This window comes from Budorcas taxicolor, chromosome 1, assembly GCF_023091745.1.
Source record: "Budorcas taxicolor isolate Tak-1 chromosome 1, Takin1.1, whole genome shotgun sequence".
NCBI classification, from domain to species: domain Eukaryota; kingdom Metazoa; phylum Chordata; class Mammalia; order Artiodactyla; family Bovidae; genus Budorcas; species Budorcas taxicolor.
This window is the reverse complement of record NC_068910.1, coordinates 10,736,818-10,746,454: the sequence shown is the minus strand read 5'-3', so window position 1 is coordinate 10,746,454 and position 9,637 is coordinate 10,736,818.

Sequence of the window (9,637 nt, the reverse complement as noted above, 5' to 3'; positions counted from 1 at the left end):
CTGGAGCAGATGAGTCATTAAGGCTTCACCAAGCCCCCTTCTCCTCCCTCACTGTGCTGCCATGTAGGACTAGGACAGGAAACTCAGAACCAGTCAGGAGAGGCCGGAAATGACAAGGGGAGTGTCTGGAGGCTCGGGGGAGTGAGGGGGCTCAGGGGAGGCCCCAGGCCCACTTGAGAGGGTGTTGGAGGTGAACAGGGATGTTCAAAGACGTCAGAGGACCAACAAGAGAGGAGGCGGATGGTCAGCCTGGTGGACCCAAGAGAGACAGGAGGCAAGCCGGATCTAGAAACTCCACTGAGACTTCTGCTTAAGGCTCCTCTCTTTTGTGAGAGGCAGCTGCCCCTGTGGCTCCTAGGAGCCGGGGCGGGGGGGTGGGGAGACTGAAGCCCCACCCTGAATCAAAGTTCCCCCAGACCACCCCACCCCACCCCGCCCCACTGGGTGGCTAAAAATAAAAGCAACGATAATTTCCCTAAATGAAACCTCCACTTAAACACTTAAAAAGCAATAAAAACTCAATTTTCTTTCTCTCAATTATTTTACTTATTCCATTTTCCAAAAGGTTCACCCTGTTATGAAGATGTATTTTTCCCCATCAGCGGCAGCGTTCTCCGCCATTACTCAAACTGACTCAGCCTCCCTCTGCCAGGAGGGTCGCCTGGTCTCCGTGGCAACGGGGTGCTGTGGCAGACGTCGACTTCACCGCTGCTGCCTGGCCGGTGGGGAAACTGAGGGGGCAATACCATCGCCCTCCTCATGAACTCAGGTCTCGGCCTCCAGTCTCCTGACCCCCGCAGCCCCCAGCGCTGGCCCTCGGCCGCCTGCCTCCAAGCCTCCCCACCGGTCCACGTCCTCTGCCTCCCAAGCCCTCCATTCAGGCCCCTCTGAAAGGCGCCTGTGTGGATGGTGATGGAGTCCCTCGACCCTCAGACAGCACGAGGCCTGGTTTAGAGGAGCAGGCCCAGTGCTTCATCACGAAGTCCTGACACGGGAACAATTAGGTTTCCGATGTCATTAGCGCTTTGTGATCAGCCCCATTTGTATCATGCCCGCCCTATTGCCTCATCTCTGCTAATTGTTTTTACTCACTCCTTCCATTTTTAAACTGCTGTCTTGTTGGCTTTTAATTTTTAATTATTGCTGCCTCCCCTTCTTTCCTAATTGGTCCAGGCCCCTACAGAGGCTCCCTGGACTGTGGCTGCAGCTGGCTTTCTCAGTATTGCTGAGGCTGCCCTGCCACCTGGCCCAGTCGGCCCCCGGGGGTCACAGCCTTGCTCCAGGGGCCAACCCCACAGCTGTTCCCTGGTGCAGAGAGGGCATCTGGATCAGGGGCCATCTTCCAAACACTGGACACCCCTGCACAGGGCTGTGAGTGCAGTCATCCTGTTGTTTAGTTACTTAGCCATGTCTGACACTTTGGGACCCCATGGACTGGAGCCCCACAGGCTCCTCTGTCCGTGGGATTTCCCAAGCAAGAATACTGGAGGGAGTAGCCATTCCCTTCTCCAGGGGATCTTCCTGACCCAAGGATGGAACCTGTGTCTCCTGCATCACAGGCGGATTCTTGACTGCTGAGCCACCAGGAAAGTCCACGATGACCCTATGGAGATGTGAATGGCCAGACCCACCTGAGAACTTGCTTTTGTCCTGTCGTGGGAGGGCTGCCTGTGGTTGGTACAGATACAACCCCCTCCTCTCCCAGCTCCTAGCTCACCACCCACCCCTGCTTTCCTCCTGACCCTGGGCCTCTGAGATTCACTACAATAGGAACACCAGCCTCCTCTCCCACTGCCCAAGGCCCATCTCTGACCCACCGTTCACGCCTCCTCCTGCCTTGATGCCCTTCCTCCTCTTGGCTCTGCTGCATTCTACCCAGTGCTCTCCGACTGTCTGTTCCCTGGTCTGTCCATTTGTTTATCCATCTGCCCATTGTCTACTATCTGTCTACACATTCCCTCCACCTCCCCATCTGTTTGCCTATTTGCCTGTCTGTCGGTGGGTCTCCTAGTCTGATCTCTTTCCTCTCAGTCTGCCCGGGCCCCTCTTTGCATCTCCCTTAGCCTGGTTCCTTTCCCTGGGGTCTGCTCACCAGGCCTCTGGTTTTCCCTTCTCCATAAGCCATGAGTCCATGGTGTTCTCTCCTACATTTGACTTGGTCACAGACGAGCCTCAGCCAAGTTCCTGGGAAGCCTCAAAATTGAGCCTGACCTTCCATTTCCCCAGCCTGAGTCACACATGCTCTTACCTCCAGGCCTTTGCTCCCAGCAGGTATGCCTGCTGGAGATATGCCCTCTCTTCCCCTTGACCCATCCAATGACCACAGATCCCCAGCCTAGTCAGTAGGACTGGGCCCTGTCCAAGGGCTGCCCATCTCTCTCTCGCTGTGTGTCTTGGCAAGATCCTTCCCTTCTCTGAGCTCCCACTTTGCTCATCTATGAAATGGGAATAGACCAGTTTCTGTATGGCCCCTCACAGAGCTGCTGTGAGGCTCACTGGAGTTGTGAGTGGACAAGTAACCACATAACCACTGGGCAAGGAGGCCAGGCGCTGTTTTCCCCCATCTCTCCCAGGCTCACTTTCCCCTCTCTGAGCCCCTCTGCCCTCTCCACCAATGAGGTCATTACTGGGTTTCTGCAGCTGAGTGTCCTCAAGCCCTTTGATCCTCAGGGCACCCTATGATGTAGAGACCATCGGCAACCCAAGAGAGGAAAGAGATGTACCCAAGATCTCACAGCTAATAGGGCAGAGTATAATTTGAATCCAGGGCTTAGCAGCTCATTTTGGGGTGAGTCACTGGGTGCTGGTGAGCTTGGGTGCTCCTGAGGGTTGAGCTGGGCAGCACCAGCCTTTGTTGGTGGTTTTAGCTCAACTGGAGGCTGGACCCATGTTTCAGATGGAGACAATGAGGCCTAGAAAAGGAAGACATCACCAAGGTCCCCTGTGAATCCTGATCTCTCAGGGGTTCTGTCTGCCAGGCTCCCTGGTGGTAGGAAGATGGGCCCCCACAGGGGGCGTGCTTGCACCTCCAGTCCTAGGGAGTGTGCGAATCAGGCTGTGGTCCTTCCTCCCTACCCTGGTCTGCTTACTGCTTCAGTGGTGTGAGGGGGAGGGCAGTGACAGGATGGAAACGAACCACTCCTGTCTCGCTCTCTGTCCCCCCTGCCAAGCCCCCAGTTCAGGGCCTAGCTCAGAACAGATGCTCTGTCTGAGTGCGTGAAGGGAAGAAGGAATGAATATCCCATCCCCACTTGGCCACTACTGAATTCAGCCCCAGGCACTAATGGGCCCTTGATTCAGAAGCACCTGGACTTCAAAGGAGGTTCCAGAGGAGGTGAGGCACTGCTGATGGAATTGCATCAGAAACGAGTTGGGAGGCGACCTGAACCGGCTGCCTTCCCGATAACTCCTCGTTACCAGTCCTCACAGCAGCCTCGGAGACTCCTGATCCGCTCTGTCGGCCTGATGTGCGCCGGCAACCCAGCCGGGCGTCCCGGACTTGGTACCCTGCGGGCACGACTCAGCGGTGCGGGGGCAGCCAGGTCGCGGGGCGAGGGCAGCGTCACCTGGACCGACGCACATGCGCGGAGCTGCCGCCGCCGCCGCCGCCGCCGCCGCCGCCGCCCGCGCCCCCTGCCGCCGCCCGCGCTCCGAACGCGCGAGAAAAGCAAACAAAGACGTATTGGTTTCTGCTCTATTAGAGGCGCAGGAGGGGGGAAATCAATGTTTAGTAAATGGGAAAAGAGAAAATCGTTCAGGAAAGACAGTCTATTTCCAAGCCGGAGAGGGGTTCGTAAACAGCACAGGCCATTGCGGAGGATGCACCGCGGGCCATAAAACTCCCCCGAGCCAAAGAGTGTTCGCTCAGCGAGTCCCACAGCCTGCGCCGCCCGCCGGAGCGAGCCGGGCCTTGACAGCCCGGGCCAAGGCCCGACTCCTCACCCAGGCTTACGGTGCGGAAAGGTCTAGGCATCATCCTTTTAAAGCCACATCCAGGCACCTCACGTTGGCTGGGGTGCTGAACTTTAATCCCTTCCATGCCCCTCGTCCCACCGCGGTTGTCTGGGTTGCATCTGAGCCCCCTTCTTGGGCTGTAGGGGCTTGCATGGTGGGCCCGCCTCCATCCCACCTCGTGGCTCTGGACACCCTGACTCCCTGGGAATTGGCTGCTCCAGGGAGGCTCAGGGCTGGCTCCCTGGAGGAAGCCAACTGGGCTTTGAGTCTTGTAGGGAACTTCTCCAGGTTAGGAAGACAAGGAATGGGAATTTGGGGTGGGGAATAGCTTAGGCAAAGGTCAGGGGTACCTGGGAAATAGGCTGTAAGGGAGTGGATGCAAGCAGAGAAGGGGAACTTTTGTTTGAGAGAGGGAGGCTGAGAGAAGAAGAGAGGCTGAGGATGAAAATAAGGGCTAGTATCCAGGTAGTGAGCAGGGGAAGGGGGTGGGGCTCAGCCAAGCCTCTGGTCAGGCTTTACTGGCTCCAAAAGGGTAAGAAAAAAAAAAAAATGCAGAATCAGAGAGGGACTATCTGAACTGATGGGAGGCTAGAGACAGGAGGCTGAAGTCGGAGTCCCTGCTTTGGCCCCACCTGGGCTACTGGACTGCTGGAGGTCTCTGGATGGCTGGGACCCTGCTCCACCCCTCTATCCCACTTGGCCCCTCCTGGTGGTTCCAGAGGATGAAGCTCGTGGGATGGAGCCATTGTCTTCTCCATTCATCAAGACCTGGTGGGCCGCGCCAGGAAGTATTGAATTTTAGCTTAAGATGGATGGCAGGACTGGAGTCTCCTTTACAAATGAATTATATTCTGTTTACCATTGGTGTCTGTGTGTGTGTGTAAGCATGTGCAAATACTAAATGGTGATGTGGGTTTGAGGGGCACACTCCTACGGGAGGGCATGCGTGTTTAGGAGCATGTGCATGGACAGGAAGTGGTGGCTGGGGTGCAGGCAACTCTTGCAAGGAGTTTGCTAGAGAAGAAAAAGATCATCAAGGGTGGGGCCCTGGAGGGTGAGCAGGGAAGGGTAGTTTTGTTATTATCTTGGCAGTTTGGGATTCCCTGGTGGCTCAGCAGTAAAGAATCTACCTGCCAATGCAGGAGACCTGGGTTCAATCCCTGGGTTGGGAAGATCCCCTGGAGAAGGAAATGGCAACCCATTCCAGTATTCTTGCCTGGGAAATCCCATGGACAGAGGAGCCTGGCGGGCTACAGTCTGTGGAGTCTCAAAGAGTTGGACACGACTGAGCAACTGAATTGAACTGAACTGAACTGAACTGAGCACCCACATAGAGGACCCTGTTCTCTGTGCTAAGTCCCTTCCAGGCGAGTCTTTCAGCTTCATAAGATCATGTGAGGTTGTGAGGTCAGCTCTGTTCTCATCCCTATTTGCTGAGGAAATGGAGCTTCAGAGAGGTGAGGTGACCCACCTGAGGTCACAGAGCATGGTCCTGGACCAGGACACTAGAGCCTGGCTGGGACCTGAGACAATTTGCCTGGTGGGGAGGTGTCTCTGAGAGGAAAGCTGGGATAAAGAGGAGAGTGGGGAGGGCAGGCGGCCTGGAGAACCCCAGGCAGAGCACTGAGATCTTCATTGCTCTGGGCAGGAGACAGACTGTCCCCAGGTGAATGGCCCAACAGAGAGGCCTCTCTTCAAAGCTTAGGGGAAACCAGCTTGACCCCTAACTCCTCCCTGGGACTTTGCAACCCCACCTCCCGCCCAGGAAGTCTGCTTCCATTGGACCCCTCTTGGCCTCTGCTTTCCCATCTGAGCAATAAGGCATCTGAACTAGGTTGGGTGAGTGGAGGACTTCTGGGCTTCTCTGAGCTCTGACCTTCTGGAGCTCTGTGTTAGGGATATGCTCAAGCACGTGGGCACATGTTTCTGTGGTGGAGTGTGCGCATGCCCAAGGGGAGCTCAAGTGCAAAATAGGGGTCCAGGGGAATCTGGGCATGTGCTTGTGTGGATCCCAGTCCATGGGGTTGGAGCAGTGCATTCATAAGGGTGAGGCGGCATGCCAAGTGTCTGCTAGGACAGCTCATTCCAGGGTGAGAAGGGTAAGTGAGTGTGGGCATGAGCAGCAAATCAAGGTAGGCCAGGCCTGTACCTGGGTCCAGGGAAGGGGTGGGGCAAGGATAGGGTTTGGGTGCAGGAAGAGGAAGCAGAGGGGTGACCCTTGGATCTCAGGGATTGAATTTGCACTCACCATAGCCCATTCCTGTCCCTGCATCCACTCTGGCCCCACTGCTTGGGGCAGGCACAAAGAAAACAATTTTGCTCCAGCTAAGGCCAGCAGGAGATGGAGACTGTGATAAGGGAGCTTCAAGGTGAAATCAGCCAGCATAGCCCCTGGCTGGTGGAGGGGGCAGATTTCAAGGGGGGAGGGCTTAAAAGAAGGGACTCCAAGAAGCTCTGGGATGGGGGACCCTGAGGGAGGAGGAATGGGGAGAAGGGCCACCCTGGGGCCCAGCCGCAGAGAGGGGAGGACGAGTTCAAGGACACCAGAGGTGGGGGGACTTGTCGAGGAGGATGTGGGCCCTGAGGAGGGGTCCCCCGAGGATTCACCTCCCCAACACCCCCTGAGTCGTGGACTTGTCATCCAGTGTGAACTTCCAAGGGGGGGTGGGACATGGGCTGCAGGCTTGAGGAGCCCAGGTGGCAAGAGGAGGCCCGGGCTAGGCTTTGGCCTTGGGTGTTAATGGAGAGGCAGACATGGTCAGCCTCAGGTCTACTGAGCAGGAAGATGGGTAGGGGGTTCTGGGCACCAGAGGATGCACCCTCCCCACTTGAGGAAGGCAGGCATCTTACACCCCAGACACCTGGTGTCAGGTGAGTACCTTTTCAGAGGAGGTGTTCCCACTTTCTGATAGGGAGCAGGTGTCAGATGCAGGCCATGCCAGGACCTGTCCAACCAACCTGCTTCAGTGCCCCCTCCTGCCACACTTGGAAGTCAAGAAGGACTGTGCAGTGAACTAGAGAAGTGGGAGAAGATAGATGGGGGGGGGGGGGGGGGGCGCGGGGGCTGCAGGTGAGGGAAGCAGGAAGGTCCAGGCAGGTGTCCCTGGTGATGAGACGTCTCACCTCCAGGAACCTCTCCCTCACCTCTGGCAGGAGCAGATCAGGTCTTGTCCAGCTAACCAGCCCTTGTTCCCAGTTCTTCTGTTCCTCATGGCATGCACCCTACAGATTTCCTGGCTGTGACCCCCTTTAGAACAGGAAAGGGAGACTGGCAGGGCTAGCTCGGGGTCTCCCTCTTCCCAAGGCTGTGATGGGTGAGTGAAGGACCCGGAGGCAGTTGCTGAAAGAGGGTTGTCCTTTTGGTGAATTTTTCTCTTTGAAGAAACAAATGAGTCCCCCAACCTGCGGTCTAGGAGCCTCTCGAAAAAATAGCTGCAGCCTCAGAATTGTTCTGATTTCTTCTGTTTATTTATTTTATTGCAACGGGTCTTAGTTGCGGCACCCAAGATCTTTATCATGTCATGAGGAATCTTTCACTGTGGTGCATGGGCACTCTAGTTCTGGCGCACGGGCCCAGTAGTCGTGGTGTGGGGGCTTAGTTGTACCATTTGGCATGTGGGATCTTAGTTCCCCAAACAAGGCTCGAACCTGCAACCCTGGCATTGCAAGATGGATTCTTAACCACTGGACCACCAGGGAAGTCCCAGAATTGCTGATTTCTTTAAGGGAGCTCCTCGGAGGTCTAGGCAATCTGTGATGAGGGGCAGAGGGGAAGACTTTCTGCCACTCCTGCCCTTATCACCCCATGTGCCCTTATCACACAGGGGTTCGCATCTGTCCCCTTGGGCCTGACACCCCCACGTTCTTGTGTCCTCCCTGCCTCTTCTTTAAGGTTCTATGGGTCTGGGATCTCTATCAGACCCCAATAGGAAGTCCTACCTGCTGCAGAAATGTCATGTGGACACGGTCAATCAGCCAGGCAGTCAAGGCCTCTCTTCATCCTTCAGTTTATCTTTCGACCATTTCTGCCCTAACTGAGGCGGCCTTGGGAAATCTCCCCGCCTTTCTCAGAGGGAGAAGGTGATGGGGGACCAGTAGAGGTGTGTTTGTGGCGGGATGAGGGGGAGGAACTGGATGGGTAGGGGCAAGCCAGGCTGTACTGTAGGCCGCCCTACAGTTCTCAGACCCAGGCAGAGAGCGGGGCCTGGGATTCTCCTTGTGCTGGGAGGGAAGGACCGCTTAGTAGACGGGCTTCGGCTCCTGGGAGAATCCCTACCTGCTGACCAGGCCCCAGCCTGAGCCCAGATGCCCCTGGGCCTGTGGATCAGTGCCCGGGGTCCCTCCTGGTGAGTCTCACGGATCGGCTGTCTCCCCAGTGAGTGCCATCACATGTTGTCTTTGTCTGCTCCACGTTGGCCTGTACAATCAGGCCAGGATACCAGGACCAGCATGTTGGTTTGACCAGCCGAACCACGGTCTCCCAGGACAGTTCTCTCATCCTAGGGAGCATCTTCCCACACTCTCCTTCCTCTCAAAGTTTTAATTTAACCAAGCATCCTTTCTTCTCCCTGAAAAGTCAATATTTTCTGTCTTTTGACACTTATTTTATTTTATTTTTACATGCGGCCTCCCAAAGGCTGTAATTTACGGCTAATACCATGCAATCAAAGACAATGGCTGGGTGCCTGTGAGCGGGAGCAGGCAGGCTCCCTGCCAGGTGCCCCCGGCCCCCCCACCCCCACCCACTCACTGGGGTGCCCCTGGCTGTGGTGCGAGATCCACGGGGAGCCTGGGAGAGACGTGAGCCACTAGCTCAGTCATTATTTGGAGGAAACTAGGGATGGCTACCCAGCTGGAGGTGAGGGGGCGGGGCTGGAGTAGTCCAGGAGTTGTAGGGGCTTCCGTGGGGGAGGGGCCGGCCTGAGTGGAGGAGCTTCCTGCTGCTGGGCCCACCTTGGCTGTAGAGCGCCCCCAAGCTGAGGTGCCAGGCGGTGCCTCTCTCAGCTCTTACCTCCTCGCTCCTCTCCCCCTCCCCTCTGCCCCCCTTCACCCGCCTTCCACCCCGCCTCCTCTGCGCTGTGCCCGCGTGGCTCCCGCACAGTAATCTACAGCGCTGTTACTCTGTGTCAGTGATTTAAATCCTCTGATGGAGTTGGTGACAGCTTAAATGGCTGCCATCCCCTCCCGTACCCGCCGGGCCCTGACGAAGCCCCGTAGTGGGTGGGGGGGGGGGCGGTCTGTCGAGGTGGAATTTAGATAGTATTTTCCAAGCTCCGGGGTGGCCAGGCTGCTGTTCCTTGGCCCTCTGGTGGGGAGGGAGCCAAGTGTGCCCTCTCCTTCCCCTCACTGGTGATCAAGGAAGGAAGATAAAACCCTCCATAAATTCCTGGGAAATGGAGTGTCTGGAGCACGCTCATTTCCACCTGCCTGCAGGTGAGAGGTGCAGGGAGGGGGGCAGGGTGCCTGGCACCCAGCTTTGTTTCTCTGTGGCCTGGAACAGCAGGGAGAAGGACAGGCCTGGACCCTAACCGTGTGCAGCCGGCCCAGCCCCAAGCCCATAGGTCACCCCCAGTTATGCTGATGCTCAAACCCCAGCTCAGCCCCCAGGTCCTTCTTCCTATCCTGGAGTCCTCCGTTCCATCGGACATTTGATCCCCAGTTCCGTCTCTCTTCAGCTAATGGA